This window comes from Myotis daubentonii, chromosome 13, assembly GCF_963259705.1.
Source record: "Myotis daubentonii chromosome 13, mMyoDau2.1, whole genome shotgun sequence".
NCBI lineage: Eukaryota > Metazoa > Chordata > Mammalia > Chiroptera > Vespertilionidae > Myotis > Myotis daubentonii.
Window position 1 is genome coordinate 26,779,660 of NC_081852.1, and position 18,986 is coordinate 26,798,645.

Here is an 18,986-nt window from a genome sequence, read left to right on the forward strand (position 1 = left end):
AGAACTCATCATAAATTTCCAGTCACCCATCTGTGAGTAAAATTAACAGCTTTAGCAAATCAAAATGCAGGACCCCCCTGACCTGGTATGCTCAGTGTTTAGAGCGTCAGCCCTCCTGCAGGTTCGATTTGCATGCAGGAGGCAACCAATCAATGTGTCTTTATGTAAATGTCTTTCTCCCCCCCCCACTTCCCTCCTTTCCTTCCCTCCCACTCTTTCTAAAAATCAATGTAAAAAAAATATCTTCTGGTGAGGATTAACAAACAAAACAAAAAAATGCAGGACCCCCAGTAAGCCCCATGGAGTATTTGGGACATGCTTATTCTAAAAAGATATTTATCTAAAATTTACCTGAATATCTTGTGTTTTACCTGACAATCCTATATATAATTCCATATTCTATAATCATCAATTAATTTAAGCTACTTTGTTTTACCTATCCCCCTAAAGTTTATGGCACTATATACAGAGTATGCTCTCAAGGCCTTTGGGATAAATGGGCATCAACTCCCTCAAACTAAAGCTGGCTCAAGTGAGCATAAGCTCATAAAAAGGTCAATAACTAGTCCACATAAATCTCTTACTAGTTACCTTTCCCTCCAGCTGTATATGTACAGGGAGCGAAAGCAGTTTCTTTTTTACTTGAGCTTAGATATGAGACTCCAGATATCTGGCTGCTGTAAAAGACTCCCCACTCCCACTCCCATATCCTTCTCTCCCCTTAGTCAAATGGCCTGTCCTATTTCTGCTTCCCAGAAAAATGGGCACATCACTCCTATATGGGAGGAAGATTATCGTTGTTTTATTCTGCTGGGAAGTAGACCCTCCTAATTTCTGAAGTTAAGTTTTGTGGAGTTATTGAAATAGGAAATCAACAACATGTCAGAAGAGGTGCAGGTGCTGAGTGGCAAACAGAAGCTGGACCCGAAAGAGTAGGAGTAGGAGTCAGAGGCAGCTGTTGGCCTTGGCTCTGCCACTCTCCCATACCTCAGTTTCCTCTTCTGAGAACAAGAAAGTCTGTCCTGAGAGGTTGTAAGGTCCCTTCAGCTTTAATGTTCTATGCCTTTAAGCAGTATTTACATGGAGGCCAGCTGAGGATTTAAACTCAACTGGAGGAAATGAGACAAATACATCATTTACAGCAGGTTGCTCTGATGTATAATGAACGCTGTTTCCTCTACCAGTGCAATGGGAAAGTGCTGCAGAATCACCCAAATCATTTATGTACCTCGGCAACAGCACCATACAAAGGAACAGAAACTCTAATTGTATATGTATTTATTTCTTGTTTTGATCCAAGGCTGAGGTGTGGCAATTAAAAAGATACAGACAGAAATAAGAGAAAAACACTGAGGCAGAAAGGAGAGTAAATTCAGTTATTTTGTTATAACCATGGATGTTTCCCTTGAATTTTCCATTTTATGGTGTCAACTAGCTTCCTAAACAAGACTTACCCCACATATGGCTATCACAGGAAAACCATAGCAGACCAAAAGGTAAATCTAGTTTAAAAAGTGCTAATCAAAAAGCACTTGTCAAAATGTTCTCTGACTATAGTAGAGGAGGATTTTAAAAGAATTAGATGGAGGACATTATCCTGCATTCAATAAACAACAAATGCCCTAACTGATTTGGCTCAGTGGATAGAGCATAGCCTGCAGACCAAAGGGTCCCGGGGTTCGATTCTGGTCAAGGGCATGTACCTTGGTTGCCGGCTTCTCCCAGACCCTGGTCGAGGCGTTGCAGGAGGCAACCAATCAATGTGTTTCTCTCACATCAATATTTCTCTCTGTCTTACTCTATCTCTTCCACTCTCTCTAAAAATCAATGGAAAAAATATTCTCAGGTAAGGATGAAAAAACAACAACAAATAATAATAATTTACGTACATGTTTAAGGTAAGGATACCTATAGTCAAAATAACTGGGTGAATGGTGGAAAATTCAACCTATTATTCAATATGTGGTCTAATCAACTCAAAACTTCTAGATATTTGGGGACATATAGATGTAGGACAACATTGTTTTACTCTTTACTTGGGTGCTCTGGGAGAAACCACATTAATGGAACAGCACTTGGCAAACTCTTATAGATATTACAGTTCTCAAGTAAGCATTTTATGAAGTGAGAATCAATAGGTTCTCAGAGCTCTCCAGGGGGGGCTGTATGTCATCATCAGCTAAATATCCACTGCTTTTGTTTTCCCCACTGAGCATTTGGTAAAATAAATTTAATTCTCTTGCAGTTATAATGCCATCATTAAAAAGCAGGCAAGGACCTCTGGGAGCCATACAGTCCACCTCCTTACCCCCAGGAAAGTTCACACTTAAGCTGTTTGCAAAAACAGTCATGTCAAATTCTAGCCTAAAAGATCCCTCACTAAAAGCACACAAATTCTCAGAAATATCCACACATGAAAGTACTATATAGGTCCCAGGGTCATTGGCATGGATAAATGCATTGGTATAAAAGTATACAGTATATTCTGGAGTTCTTGTATAGCCAATACACCCTTGGCTTGCATTTCTAAAAGTGTGTTCCCTACATATTAGTATATACTCAGCCCAAAAAGGATTTATTTTGGACAAATAGCTTTGTAAAATGTTGATTTAAGCAACATCAAGTCAATTTTATAGCAGGAACTTCTCAGGATCTTCAAAGTGTTGATGTTTCCCTTGTCTCTGTAACTCCCTTTTATTTTCAACACCGTTAACAGGGTGAAATGGTTCTTGTCCTCCAGCCTTCACCACCATTATCGTCACCATCACTGTCCCTTCCTTACCCAGTTCCTCTACTCAAATTTCAGGTCTCAGATCAAACAACTCTCCTTCCAGAAAGGCTTCCCTAAGCCCTAGCAGCGGTTCTCAACCTGTGGGTCGTGACCACTTTGGCGGTCGAACGACCCTTTCACAGGGGTCGCCTAAGACCATCCTGCATATCAGATATTTACATTACAATTCATAACAGTAGCAACATTATAGTTATGAAGTAGCAACGAAAACAATTTTATGGTTGGGTCACAACATGAGGAACTGTATTTAAAGGGCCAGAAGGTTGAGAACCACTGGAGCCTAGAGGAAGGGTTGACAAACCACAGCCCACAGGCCATTCTGTGTAGCCCACAAGCTAATACTTCTTTTTACATTTTTTAATGGCTGAAAGAAAATCAGATGAAGAACAATATTTTGTGACATATAAAATAACTTGAGAGGAGAACCAAGATGGCGGCATAGGTTAACGCCGGAGTTTGCTGCTTTGAACAACTACTTCAAAAGTGAAACCAAAAAACGGAAGGGACATCACCCAGAACCACAGGAACGCTGGCTGAGTGGAAGTCCTACAACTAGGAGGAAAGAGAAACGCACACGGACACTCAGAGGAGGCGCAGTGCTGAAGTCAAATTCTGAGGTGCGGAGCGCGGGGAGCGGGCTGGCGGCGGAGGGCGCGGTTGTTGTTTTCAATCGGGAGGGAGTCGCAGACTCTGAGCTCCAGATCCGGGCGAGTCTTTAGGGACCCAGACTCAAACGGGAGAAGCGGGACTGTCTGGCTTCCATCAGAGCGAGTGCAGCTTTCTCTCCCAGCTTTGCAGCGGGTGCTGGGGCTCAGAGAGGCAGAGCCCCTGGGGACAGGACTGAGAGCCGCCATAACTGCTCTCTCCGGCCCACGCTGTTGATCCTGTGCGACCCGCCCCGCCCAAGCCCTGCACAGAGGCATTTGCCGGATAGCCTCAGGCAAAGGCTAGATTAGCACCTCCCTAGAGGACAGAAGTTCTCTCACTGCTGACACAGCTGATTCTCATAGCCACTTGGCCTGGAGGTCAAACCCTCCCTGGAATTAGCTACAACAATCAAGATTTAACTATAAGACTGTGAACAAAGACCACTAGGGGGTGCACCAAGGAAGCATAACAAAATTCGGAGACAAAGAAACAGGACAAAATTGTCAATGGAAGATATAGAGTTCAGAACCACACTTTTAAGGTCTCTCAAGAACTGTTTAGAAGCTGCCGATAAACTTAATGAGATCTACACGAAAACTAATAAGACCCTCGATCTTATATTGGGGAACCAACTAGAAATTAAGCATACACGGACTGAAATAACGAATATTATACAGACGCCCGACAGCAGACCAGAGGAGCACAAGAATCAAGTCAATGATTTGAAATGCGAGGAAGCAAAAAACATCCAACCGGAAAAGCAAAATGAAAAAAGAATCCAAAAATGCGAGGATAGTGTAAGGAGCCTCTGGGACAGCTTCAAGCGTACCAACATCAGAATTATAGGGGTGCCAGAAGATGAGAGAGAGCAAGATATTGAAAACCTATTTGAAGAAATAATGACAGAAAACTTCCCCCACCTGGTGAAAGAAATGGACTTACAGGTCCAAGAAGCGCAGAGAACCCCAAACAAAAGGAATCCAAAGAGGACCACACCAAGACACATCATAATTAAAATGCCAAGAGCAAAAGATAAAGAGAGAATCTTAAAAACAGCAAGAGAAAGAAACTCAGTTACCTACAAGGGAATACCCATACCTCTGTCAGCTGATTTCTCAACAGAAACTTTGCAGGCCAGAAGGGAGTGGCAAGAAATATTCAAAGTGATGAATACCAAGAACCTACAACCAAGATTACTTTATCCAGCAAAGCTATCATTCAGAATTGAAGGTCAGATAAAGAGCTTCACAGATAAGGAAAAGCTAAAGGAGTTCATCACCACCAAACCAGGATTATATGAAATGCTGAAAGGTATCCTTTAAGAAGAGGAAGAGGAAGAAAAAGGTAAAGATACAAATTATGAACAACAAATATGCATCTATCAACAAGTGAATCTAAGAATCAAGTGAATAAATAATCTGATGAACAGAATGAACTGTTGATTATAATAGAATCAGGGACATAGAAAGGGAATGGACTGACTATTCTTGGGGGGGAAAGGGGTGTGGGAGATGTGGGAAGAGACTGGACAAAAATCGTGCACCTATGGATGAGGACAGTGGGTGGGGAGTGAGGGCGGAGGGTGGGGTGGGAACTGGGAGGAGGGGAGTTATGGGGGGGAAAAAAAGAGGAACAAATGTAATAATCTGAACAATAAAGATTTAATTAAAAAATAAAAAAAATAAAAAATAAAAAAAATAAATAAATCTCAACAATAAAAAAAAAAGATAAAATAACTTGAGATTCCAATTTCAGTGTCCATAAATAAAGTTTTATTAGAACACAGCCATGCTCATGTTTGCATGTTGGTTGCATGCTGTCTATGACTGCTTTTTTTAAAATATATTTTTATTGATTTCAGAGAGGAAGGAAGACGGAGAGAGAGAGAAGTATCAATGATGAGAGAGAATAATTGACTGGCTGCCTCCTGCATGTCCCCTTCTGGGGATCGAGCCTGCAACCTGGGCATGTGCCCTTGACTGGAATCAAACCTGGGACCCTTCATTCCGCAGGCTGATGCTCTATCCACTGAGCCAAACAAGCTAGAGCTCTATGACTGCTTTCATACAGCAACAACAGAAGTTTGTAGTTGTATCGAAGACCATTTGGCCCACAAAACCAAACAGATTTACTGTCTGGCTCCTTACAGAAAACAGTTACCAACCTCTACCCTTGATTATATGCCGTCATAACACTATCCAATTTTCACATACAAAACTTATCTCACATGAAATGTCACACAGAATTGTCTGATTACAGTATTAATAGCTGTCTTCCCACTAAATGGTGAGCTCCATGAGATGAAGGCCCATGACTATTTTTTTCTCACTGTTTTATCAACGGGTTGATGAGTGAATACATCCTAAAACTGATATTTTGCAAAATACACCTTGGGGAACACTATTCCATGTATTTATCCTCCAACTGGTAGGCAGAATAAGGAGACAGGGACTTACCTTATAGAATATGTCAAAAAAATATTAAGGAAGGGATCAAAACTAGAAAAAGAAAGGTCTGTTTTTGTTTTTTATGTTTTGAGGCTGCTCCACCTTGCAGAATCTGAAGGAACTACAGCCACACACTCACTAGAGACCGTAGGGCTCCTCCAGAATCCGGGGAAGAAACAAACCCAGAATCTCAAGAGGCTTGGACCTAACCAGGAAAGAGCTGGACCCCTTAAGGGCAGCTGAGGAATATAAAGTATATCAGAGGAGAGGATGAAGAAGAGATGAGACACCCCAACCCCGCCACAGACCCCTTTCTAAGGTACAATGTGTAAGCACTAAAAAGGACTCAATGAGAAAAAGAGAGGTGTGTTTCCTCTGGTATTTGTGGTTGTCTAAGTGAAAATTGTTTTGGTAATGACTTACATCACAGCCAGTCTAGACGTAACAGTCCTTTTAAAGGAAGAGCTAATGATTTCTTTCACGTTCTGGAAACTGCCCCCTGACCCCTTTCCTGTTTTGAACCAAATCTCTACTTTCCTCATCAGACACTATTTATGAAATTTAATGCATGGACTTAAGCACGACCAGGAGCTTGGAGACATGTGTCAGCACGATGTTATTTCCCTGAGTTTCAGAGCAGCTGCATCCAACAGTTATCTGCCGGCCTGTCTCCCTGATTATAAATGAAAAGACAGGCCTTCAAGGAAGCACCAGGCCTTTTCTGTTTTCAAAAGAATCAGGTCCTTTATTTCTTCACCAACAGAGCATTTCTCATCACTGATTTACTCTTGAACAAAACTTCAGTGAGTGACTGCGATGTACCAGACACCCCTGAGCAAAATAATCTCTGACCTGGTGGAGCTCACAGGGTAGTGGAGAAAGCAGACCTTAACCAGACAGTCCCACAAATCAATAACAATTTCCAAACTCTGATGAGGACTATAAAGGGAAACTACAGGGCACCATGAACATGTGTAATGGGGAACATGACCTTACTGGCAGGTCAGGGGGGCTTCCAAAAAACGTGACATTAGAGCTGAGACCTAAAGAACTGTTTTCTCAAAAACTCGGCCAAATTGGAAAAAAAAAAAAAAAAGTCCTGAGCCTGAAACCCTGTGAGATTTCCACCTAGAAATCTTCAATCATTTATGTATTTCAAACCAGCGAAACCAGAGTGAAGGGAACCACTAAAGCACACTGACGACAATGCTGCAGGTGGCTAACGTTGAGAATTGGGTTCTCTCACAAGATGCCACAGACAGAAGCGATTGGTAGAAATTTTCCAAGTCTCCTACAAACTTACCTAGGATCTTCATGACCCTGATTTTATAGATGGAAAAAATAAGGAGGAATGAGGTCAGGTTTCAGTAAAGGTTGTAAGGAAAGTCTTCCTTCAGAAAAGATCACAGAGATGAGCTATTTACTCTAGAGCTGTTTTAGCTGGGTCCTGCATCAAGAGGAAACTGACTGGTGGATTACATACTTCCTTGTGTAAGGTATTAGCAAGCAAAGAGGCATTCATTGGGCTTATCTGGAGCTCTCTCTGTGCTCAGAGCCCTTTTCTGAGCATTAAAGGAGGAACAAGTGTGCATTTTAAGAGAGACCCCTTTCTTTAAAGTCAACAGAGAAAATTATAAAGGATCAAAGAATTCCCTAGAGCAGTGGTCGGCAAACTCATTAGTCAAATATCAACAGTACTTTTTCAAAATAGACTCCCCCAGGCCGAAAACCGACTTCTGTGCATGGGCCACAAAGTTTCAATCGCACTGTACATGCGCCCACACGTGGTATTTTGTGGAAGAGCCACACTCAAGGGGCCAAAAAGCCACATGTGGCTCCCGAGCCACAGTTTGTGGACCACGACCCTAGAGCATAAGACCTTTAATCACCCAATAATCACCAAGAACTAAGAAGACTATGTGCTCAGTGGTGGGCTGTGCCCTCAGAAGGTCAAAAGTAAGTGCAAGCTTTCTGGGAATTTAATCTATTTGAGAAAATATAGCACATACACACAGACACACAGAAAGAGACACACACTGATAATACAGCTACAGTGTGGATGAAACAGAAATCCCAAATACCACAGGAGAGCACGGAAAGTCAGTAGAGTTCTTAGGAAAGACTGTGATAGCAGGTAACTCTTACCAAGCAGTTACTATGTGTACATTAATAAGTGCTGACATCTACTAAGCACTAACTACTGCTTTTGACACTGCTCAGTACTTTTACACATTATCTCACGGAGAGAATGAGGGATGTGCTGTTTGAAAGGTGAAGAAACTAAAGCCTGAGAAGTCAAGTAACTTGGCCAACGTTTCTCAACTGGTGTATAACAGGGCTCAGAGTAGGGCCTGAGGTCTATTCTTAACCCATCAAAGGCCCTCTGTATGTACATAATTGAGTCAAAGAGACTAGGATGTGCATGGTTCTCATGCCTCTCTCAAGACAGCATTGAAAATATCAATAAAGGTATTTTCAGGGCAAAGCTGGAATTCAGTCTGAGCTATCTGACACCATGGCCTGTGCTTTTAACTTTTATGTTATACCATCTTTATAAGAAGGAGAGAGAACCATTAATACATACATGAAAGAACAAAGGGAAGATATTTTATTTATTTACTAGTGCTCCAGTGCACAGATTCGTACACATTGGAAGGTGGCTGACGGGGCGGGACTGGGTGAGATGGGCTAGACCAGGGGTGGGCAAACTTTTTGACTCGAGGGCCACAATGGGTTCTTAAACTGGACCGGAGGGCCGGAACAAAAGCATGAATGGAGTGTTTGTGTGAACTAATATAAATTCAAAGTAAACATCATTACATAAAAGGGTATGGTCTTTTTTGTTTGTTTGTTTTATTCATTTCAAACGGGTCCGCGGGCCGTAGTTTGCCCACGGCTGGGCTAGACAGATACTGAAGCCAACCTCCCACAGTCGGCCATACCTGGGGCGGCGCTGTGGCTGTAAGGGCATCTGTGGTCACCTCAGCTCAGCGGTAAACCAGATGTGGGGGCCAACAGTGCCCCAGCAACAACATAACCCACAGCCAAAGGTGGAATCACACAGCCCCGTGAGGAATCAGGCTCCCTCCTCTCTGGTTCTGGGGTGCATCACCCGAGAACCACCACTACTAAGTCACTGCAGCTTGGCAGTTCCTGCATTGAGCATCTGCCCCCTGGTGGTCAGTACGCATCATACCTACCGGATGGTCAGACGGTTGATGGTTGCTTAGCCTTTTATATATATAGAGTCATTCATTCAACAGATACTCTATGCCTAGAACTGTTTTTAGTGCCAGAGGTACAATATATGAACAAGTATAGATCTCTTTCTCCTGGAGCTGACACTCTGTTGAGGGAGATAAAAAAGATAAATAGAAATAAATATGTGATTATACCCTGGCTAATGTGGCTCAGTTGGTTGGGCCTTGTCCCATGCATGGAAAGGTTGCCATTTTGATTCCCGGTTAGGGCACATGCGCAGGCTGGATCCTGGTAGGGAGCCTGCAGGGGGCAGCCAATTGTTGCCACACTCTCACATTAATGTTTCTCTCTTTTCCCTTCCTCTCTCTCATAAAATTAATGTTTCTCTCTTTTCCCTTCCTCTCTCTCATAAAATTAATGTTTCTCTCTTTCCCTTCCTTTCTCTCATAAAATAAAGAATTCTTTTTCTTAAAATGTGATTAAATTACATAACGGGATAAATGACACTTCCATGCATGATACATGCTAGAAGATGAACAAAGCTGGACAAGGAAATCATGAGTGTCAGAGGTAGAAGCATGATCATGCCATTAAATAGTATAGCAATATAGGCAGAACAGAAAGCCTTACTAATAAGGAAGTGTACTAAGAGGAAATCATATGGATATCAAGAGGCCATTCCAGGCAGAAGACTATCAACTACTGGCATTTAACCTCATTATTTATCTCACTGGAAATCTAAGGATCATCTTCCTTTCACCTCTAAAAATTGGGAGTGGTCCTTGGTGGTGGAATGTCCTTTTGAAGAGATGCCATGTTTTGTGACTCTAGATTAACTGGGTTGTCACTGTTCTCCAAACTTGCCAAAAGAAAGTCACTATATGCTCCAGATACTTAAGAGTTGAAATACTTTTTTTCATTCCTCCCCACAATCACGTTGCGTTTTGGGAGTTCTTCTACATGACCTCCATGGTGCATTTTTTTTTTTTTTTGGCTCAATGACCTCTTTACAAATCTTATAACACCTATAGCCCAGCCGGCGTGGATCAGTGGTTGAGCATCGACCTTTGAACCAGGAGGTCACAGTTATTCCCGGTCAGGGCACATGCCTGGGTTTTGGGCTTGATCTTTGGTGTGGGGTGTGCAGGAATCAGCCAATCAGTGATTCTCTTTCATCACTGATGTTTCTATCTCTTTCTCCCTTTCCCTTCCTCTCTGTAATCAATAAAAATACATTAAAAAGAAACTATAGACACCCATCACACCTCCAAAAATATCATGCACCCTAGAAATTATGCATTACATTACAAAGGTAATTCCCTTTCATCTATCTGTGGAAGCCTGCAGGGGTCTTTGGACCTTAAGTTAAGAACTCCTATAACAGAGCTTTTTATGAGGGTCACTCAGCTATTCTTTTTCTCAAGAAGAAAGTCCTGTGCTATGTGCAAAGTCCTCATCATTTACTAAAATGTCTTATGCTCTAGGGAATTCCAGGTGGCGCCGGGACAAAGCAAAATAAATTCTAGCCAATAATATTCCTTATGGTCACATACTTAGACACCAGACAACTCTGGAACCATCACAATAGAATCTAGGAGTCCAGAGTGAGGGACAGGTTAGGAGAGTGGCTTTCATGGTGCAATCCAAGACATACCTTCGCTACAATTGTGACTGCTTACGATATTTATGCTTCTGTCTCCTCCAGGAAATGGAAGTCCTAGAAGGTAGGGACTGTCCTTCATTTATCCTTATATTCCAAGTGGCCAGCAAAAGATTAAAAGCCATCCTGAGTTAGTCAAACACAAAAAGGAATAGTTATAGGCTCACAGGCCCAAGCCAGAGAAATTTATCTATGATAGGGCTGGATTTAGGAACTACCAGAATTGGCAACTGTAATATTTTCTTCTTTCTTCATATCTCCCATACATGTCCACATATATCACATCTTTGGAGCTTTTTTCTATTTCCTGGATTTTCTTAGGTCACCTGTCCCCATAAGTTAAAAATATGGCCACAGACAGTTCTGGGCTTATATCTTAACAACTCTATATCCAGAAGAAAAAATAAGAGAGAGAGCTTTGCTTCTAGCTTCTATTTGAAAACTGCCAGAAAAGAATTTTTCTTTTCCCAGTTTAAGTGACATATCTGCCTGTGGATCAAGTTCTGTGGCCAGAGAGATGAGAGATGGGGCATTCTAATGGGGTAGTTCCCCCATAACACACGATTGGAAAAGGGAGAGTGTTCCTTAAAGGGATACTGTTAGCAGAAGGAGGAGGAATAGCAGATTAATGCTGAGCAGACAAACATAATAGCTTTTGCAAATAAAAATATTAATAAAACCTAATTATTTTCCACCATGTGCTAGATATTATGCTTATGTGTGTTTCATGGACTACCTCATTCATCATTCCTCAAGTATTTGTTGACCGGGTAGCATGAGGCCAGATGATGAGCCACACTGAAATCCAAGCTAAGGAATTTAATAACAAATGGCAAGAAGTGCAGAACCAATAAAGATTTTGAGGGAGAGAGTTACATAACAAAACAGCATTTAAGGGTGGTAAATGCAGTAGTTTTCCATCTCTGTCCCCAGGTCCCAGCATTGAATGGGGGCCGGAGAGGGAGTGTGCACTGAGTCTTTAAATTCTGGATGAGATCTGAGAGTTTTCTTACCAAACACTTCTCTATGGCCTTATGCTCAGGTTCCCTATGAAGAGTCTTCATTTTCCTGGCCATTAACCCCTAGCAATGAGAAGGGATAATGATAGTGTTGAACTGAGCAGTATTTGGAGAAACATCACCTGTTAATTCCAGGGCTCACCTACCAGCTGAGGGGAAAGACAAACATTTCCTCCTGGCGGATAAATGAAAGCCTCAAAGTAAATTTGAAAGCAGTGAGAACATTCTGCTATTTCCCCTCTTAACAAGGCTTGATGAAAGCAATCTTCATGGAGGCTGCCTAATTGGGCGGGGAGCTCATCTCTGAGCAGCGCTGGCAGAAGGACCCAGGGACTGGTTAGTACATTTTGTCGGAAGGCTACCCTTTTTCCAAAGGGGAGGGGGGGCTTGTTTCACCTGAAGTGCCTCAGTTCCTCATATCCCCAAGGCCCAACAGGGACCCAGTCAAGTGGCCATTCTAAGTATATTCTGAACAACTGGCTCCATCCTTTATTTCAGAGCACAAACTCTCCTGTTTTCTAATTATCCTGCAGGGGAATGTACACTGTTTACTTACTGCTCTGGAAAACATGCAAGGTTTGCTTCCTGCTGCTAAGATGCCCTGAGAAACCAGTATCAGTAATTGCAGCCCTTCTGGGCCTTGGGAAGGAGGCTCAGGGGCCACTTGCATCCTCCGCCCCGCAGGAGCACCTTGCAGGCGGGGGAATGAGGATTGTGGAGCCAAAGGAAGTGTCCTCAGTTCTGGATTCAACCTCAGCCATGCCATTCACACTCTCTCATAGCAACAAACCCCTCTGCTGTCTTCCTCACCGCTTCGAGATATCCCAGGTCCTCCCAAACCTGACTAGCCATCATGTCAACCAGGACTGCAGTAGAGGAACCATAACAACAACAATAATAATAACAAATGGTAATGAACAAAATGAATTGACCAACAAAAAAAGGCCTGAAGCATGGAGGCATGAAACAGACTGGCATACCTCAATGTGGGGTTGGAGGGATGAGAAGAGATAAACCAAAGAACTTATATCCTTATATGCATATCCCATGGGCACAGGCAATAGGGTAGTGAAGACCTGGGAAGGTGGGTAAGGGCTGGGAGGAGGGGGGATAATGGGGGGGGGGGTGGAATGGCAGATATCTGTAATACTATCAACAGTAAAAAATATATTTTATAAATAATAATAATAACAAACTGCAAGAAGGGCAGAGCCAATAAAGATAATAGCTGATCTGCATGGGACATTTTCTGTAAGCTATAGTGAACGTATTTGATGCTTTATATAAATATCTAATTTTTTCTGTATAACTATGAGTTTTCTCATTTTGGAGATGAGGACCTGTGGCTTAGAGACTCCATGTAACTTTACTCAAAGTTAACAGAACTAATAAAGAGCAAAAGCTACTGTCTCTCTAATGGGGAGAGGGGCAGTACCTGTTCTGAATTCCTCCACTGCAGGCTTGTCCAGGTAGGGAAGTTTGTCCTCAGTTCTTTCAAGCAGTTGGTCAATGTTTACCAAGAGCTATCATGATGCCGATGCTATGCTAAAACATTTGTCAGGCTTCCTTTATTCAAAGAACTTACAATTCAGTTAGGAGACAAGATGTACGCACTTGGCAATCTGACAGAAAATATAACAAATAGCAATACAGAAGAGATCATGAAACACTAGAACAAGAATGGGTTCTTAACCTTTGATTCACATGGATGGCTTTAGAGAGGTCTAGGAACACTCTTAAATTATTTGCAAATTTTTCTTCATAAAGAACATTTTTTCTGGCTTCTCTTGGATCTGTGGTTCCTAAACAGGAGCAATTTTGCCTCCCAAAAGCATTTGACCATGTCTGGATACAGTTATGGTTGTCCCAATTGAGAGAGCTGGGTTCTAGTGGGTAAAGGCCACGGAGGCTGCTGAACATCTCACAATGCACAACACAGCCCTCACAACAATGTATTATCCAGCTCAAAATGTCAATAGTGTCAAGGTTGAGAAATTCTGCATTAGATCCCCCAAAGCATCTCAGTCTGCTCCCAAAAAGTTAGGAACTACTATTCCACAGTTTATTTGTGCAATAAAGGGCATAGACAAGAATTGTCTCTGCAGCCTGACAAAGACTTTCCATCACTTGTGGCCCATGCATGCTGCCAGGATTGCCCTCCTAAGACTCCAGTATCCCTCCATCTCTTGTTAGGTGACTTTGTATAAAATCTGAGCACTTGATTCCATTGCTAAGACTCACTGAGTTGTAGTGCTCCCGGTTGCATTTCCACCAGGTCATTCAACAATTTACACAAAAACCATGCAAAAATGGTGAATATATTGAGCAAGCCACAGTGGACATATTTGAGGGCATGAATTGAGGCAGCAGTAGTCCTTCAGATAATAAGCAATGCCCTTCTGTCCACATTTTCAACTGGATTCTAGGCAATGGGAGTGTGGTGTCATGGGAAGTTCACAAGCTTCGGAGTCAAAGTACCTGGCTCTCCCATTAATGAACTCTGGGGACTGAACCCCAGTTTCTTTCTCCATAAAATGCGGGACTTTGGGGCTGTATCATCTGTGTTCTACCAAAGAAACAGAACCAATAGGAGATATATAAAAAGATTCTTTACAATAAATTGGCTTACATGATTGGGGGCCTGGCTAGGCAAGTCTGAATTCGATAGGGCAGGCCATCAGGAAAGGCAGCTGGAACTCTCGGGCACAGACTGAAGGTGCAGTCCACAGGAGGAATTGCTTCTGAAAAATCTGTTTTGCTTTTAGAACTTTCAACTGATTGAATTGCTCATCCAGATTACCCAGGATAATCCTCTTTCTTTCCAGTCAACTGATTATGAACATTAATCACATCTATAAAATACCGTCACAGTACCCCCTACATTTGTGTTTGAATAACTGGGGCCTATAGTCCAGCCAAGTTGGCACATGAGACTGACCATCACAGGCTCCATGGGGTCTCAGTGTCTTTGCAGCTTTTAGAACCTGTGATTCTAATATTAATCATCCTGAGCAACAACATGTCACTTTTAGGGCTGACATCCAGGCACAAATACAACAAAAGAAGCACCTCTGAGCAGCTGACTCAGAGGTTAGAAGGTTACAAGGACTCTGGCCTAAGAGACAAAATGCAACAATGTGGGTCTGGCCACAGCCAGGGCTTCCCTCACTGCCAATCAAGAAAGATTTAGAGGAAATGCTGCTAAACAGGAGCTTTTCTTCCAGAATACTACGGGCAAACCATCTGTTTACCATCATTAAAAACTAGATGAAAACTTGTAAGGAGCCAATTATTTGCTCAAGAAAAAAAGGGGGGGGGGGAGAATATCATTGTAGAGACCACTGTGATTCACAGCACTAATCCAGGACTTGGAATCGAAGAACTTTCAAGCTAGACAGGATCTTAGAGATAACTTGTCCAACTCATTCATGTTACAGATGATGGGACTGAGAATGAGAGAGAGAGTCATGAATTGCAATGTCAAGAAGCTACTCAGAGTTACAGTTGGGACAGAGTCATGCTTCCCAGGCCAAAGCTCTCTCCACGTCTCCCTCTAGCAAGCCTAGGAAATATGCACAGGCCTAAAATGCAAGCCTTCTACCTCCTCAGCAAAGCCTGCAGTCGAGCTGTTTCCTGCTGGCATTTACTCTGACAGATATCACTAACCACAAAAGGGTACACTGTTAACGCAACCTGACAAATTCTAAAATTGGCTTGTTTTCACAACTGTCACTTTTAGGAGGTGAACGACCTTTCTCCAGTTCTTTAAAAACCTCTGGATTTCAGCCAGATCAACATCCCCGCACTTCCTCCCACAATCACTTGCTATGAAAATGTCATTATTCTATTTTGAAGAGGCTAGAGCAGTTGTGCTTCTTTTGTAATAACTGTTCTTTCTGAAAGAGGAAAGAAAATAATGAAAGCCAGGGGCGGAAAAGCTTTCATGGATCAGTCATGTTTGCAATGTGTACCAGGGGAAAATACAGTAGAAAATACAGTGTTGTCAAACCCCTTGTCAAAGACAGAATCCCCCTACTTCTGTGGCTTCAGGATTGAGCAATGTCTTGCTGCCCACCTCGGAAGAGTGCATCCAACAGCCCTCACCTTATGAATCACCTAATCTGAGGGTCAAAAACAATTCCCCCTATCCAACACTCAGCTCCAAATTCTCTTTCCTGGACCCTATTAATTAGGAATCTTTGGTGGCAAGAAACAGAAATCTGCAGTGAGATTAAGCAAACAAGGAGATAACATGTTGGGTTCAGATTTCAAAAATTCTAAGTAGGATGACATCTCTGTGATAGCTTTGCCCTAAGAACTATGAACTAATAATAAAAGGTAATTTCTTCTTCCTTGGAAACAAAAGAGAGAAGGAGAAAAAAAGGGAAGAGAAAGAAAAGGGGGAAAGATATTTTGTTTTTATGTTCTTGACTCATTTAAAGGCAAAGGACCCCACAAAGGATGTGGTCAGTCCAAGTAGCTTCAAAGTATAAAAGGCCTTTATGGCCAGTCATATTTCCTTTGTAAGGAGCATGTCTAGTGCACTAGTGAGGCTCACTGATGACAAAGATAATCAGCAACTAGAAAATTGTCATAAGCTAACAATATCAAGAATAAGTACTGCCCTGGTTGTACCTCTTAATACCAAGTAGCCCAACTTTGATTATCAATGGCCTATTTAACAGGGGTAGAAGCAGAGTAATCATCTTGCCAGGAACGAGAAAAGATCAGTTGATTTTTCATTAGTTACACTTGTATAGTACTTTTCATTTAAATGTTGGCATAGCCTATCTTCTAGGTAGTGGACCAATTGCCTCAAGAAGAATATACTATGTGAGGGAAGCAATTGAGGCAGCAGACTAGCAATTTCCCTGTGCAAGGCCATATGGCGTACTAGCTTAGAGCTTGCCATCTGGCCTCTACAGTCACACTATCTGAGCCTGTATCCCAACTCTTTAACCCTATCAGGAGTGTGGCTTGTGCAAATCACTAAACCTGTGGACTCCTTATTCTTCTAATCTGTGAAATAGGAATAATAAGGGAACCCATCTCAGAGAGCTCTTGTGAAATTTAAAGATGATAAAGAATGCAAAGCACATAGCAAACACTCAATAAATATTAACAGTTACTCTGGGCCAGAGCTTCCTAACCTTTTTAATTATCATAACACACATTTTGGGGGGAAAAAGTTGAAGTTTTCATAATGAGCTGGTGAAAACCAGGCTGCTCATAGCCAAAAAGGGAGGTCCCCAGAAGCCTAGGGGCTCCATTTCTTATCACACCTGCAACCCACTCACTGCTGGCCAGCTAGGAAACTCTCCTCTCCACACTGGATGTTTACTTCAATTTACAGGATACTATTTCAGTCCCAATTTATACACTCTACATCTTCAGAGAACGGGGTTCTCTCTCTTCCTGAATAATGTAGGTAGAATTCTTCCTTAAAATATCCACCCCACATAACATTGCTAGACATGGAGTCATCACCAAGTGTTATTGTTAGAAACAGGAATTTGAAGGACAATTCTGCAATTGAGGCCTGCCATCGCCTAAATCCCTCCCTACCATGTTCAAGTATATCACACTTGCCGAGGGGGAGGCCGAACCCAGAAAAGCCTGAGGACTGGGTAAACCCCGTAGGCCTCCCTGCTGTCTCATCCTGCCCCTCTCTGCCCAGCCATTGCATCATCTCTCTTCAGACTGGCTTCCCATTTCATCAGTCCCTTGGCAAACATGGCCTCCCCTCCACCTCCAAGTTCACATGAAAAACTTGCAACTCTCTCCTGATTCGAGTTCAAATTTCTGGAGAGAGACTCTGATGGACCAGCTTCCCACCATCATGTAATCATTGAAACCAGGGCAGCAGGCGAGCCCAGTACAACCCAGCAGCCAGAGCCCATTCCTAGGACACAGTGCAGACATCTGGGAGAAGGTCAGCTCACAAAGAAAGAGGTCATAGAGTCATAGACCCAAGGGCAGAGTCCATTCCTTTGTCCATTACAATCCCCATCCTATCATCTGACCTGAAATACCCATCACAACTCACTCCTTTAACACTCTAAAGACCCTTGTTAAAAGCATATTGATTTACTAGCAGCATAATATTCTAAGATATTTTCAGTCATCAACAACTAACAATGAGTGTGTATATTTGGCATGGAATATAAATCTTCTGATAGAAGTAGGGGGCCTGGATGTTTGTCGAAGTAAAAGGCAATTATAGTGAACAGTTCTCCCATACAGAGTATCCTGGGAAGCTGAAAGCTCTCACAGTAGATGCAGAGAAACTGGGAGGAAGAAAATAAAAGAGGGAGGGAGGTGGTAATAAGAAAGGGATTATGAAAATAAACATGCACACCTCCCCAGCAATTTTTCCCACAGCCAGGGCTGCTCAAGGGCCATGGCACTAAAAGCTGTTTTAAAAGCAGCACTAACTAATGACTCCAGATCTCTCCAGAAAATCAGCCAAAGTGAAAAATCAAAGCTCGGTAGAGGGTAAAATTATTCTGCCCTGCATGAAGGAAAATTTAGCTACAGGATCATTTGCAAGTGAAAAACTAGAACACATAGCCTGACAAAGAATTTTTGTGCTATTTCCAAGTGAATGAGGCAGTCTGAAGAATATACTTTGGGTACTTAAATATTGGAAATTACAAATATTAGATATTTCAGTGGTATATAGGAAAAAGAATAAATTAGATTTTTGCAGAAGATAGAGTTAATTTGAAAGCTCAAAGGGGAATACTGAACCCATTTTCAATTTTAAGGAACAATATAACAAACAGCAACAAATGAAGCCATTTTTTTTCCTCAAAATTTTCTCAAATCCCTTGAGAAATTTTTCAAGGGATTAATTGAGGTTATGGTCTATGGAACTGCCGTTCACCTCAGACTATTAGTCAATGAGCTGATATTAATTAAGAGTTCACAGGTTGCTTTCCAGTGGGGTTTTTTCCTTTTACTGCAATCAGACACCATTAATTTGACTTATGATGAGTTAAATGAGTTGCTTTCAGAGTCACCTCAGTTTCTAATATCGTCCAACAAAAATTGAACAATGAATCATACCCTTCATCTCGCAACAACCTCCTTAAAAAAAAATCCCATAAATTGTTATTTCACATCTACCGTCTTTACAACTAACTTAACCTTTGCATAGAACTTATGGTACTCACTTTATCAGCTAAGATTTGGGTGCAAGTAACAGAAATAACTTATTT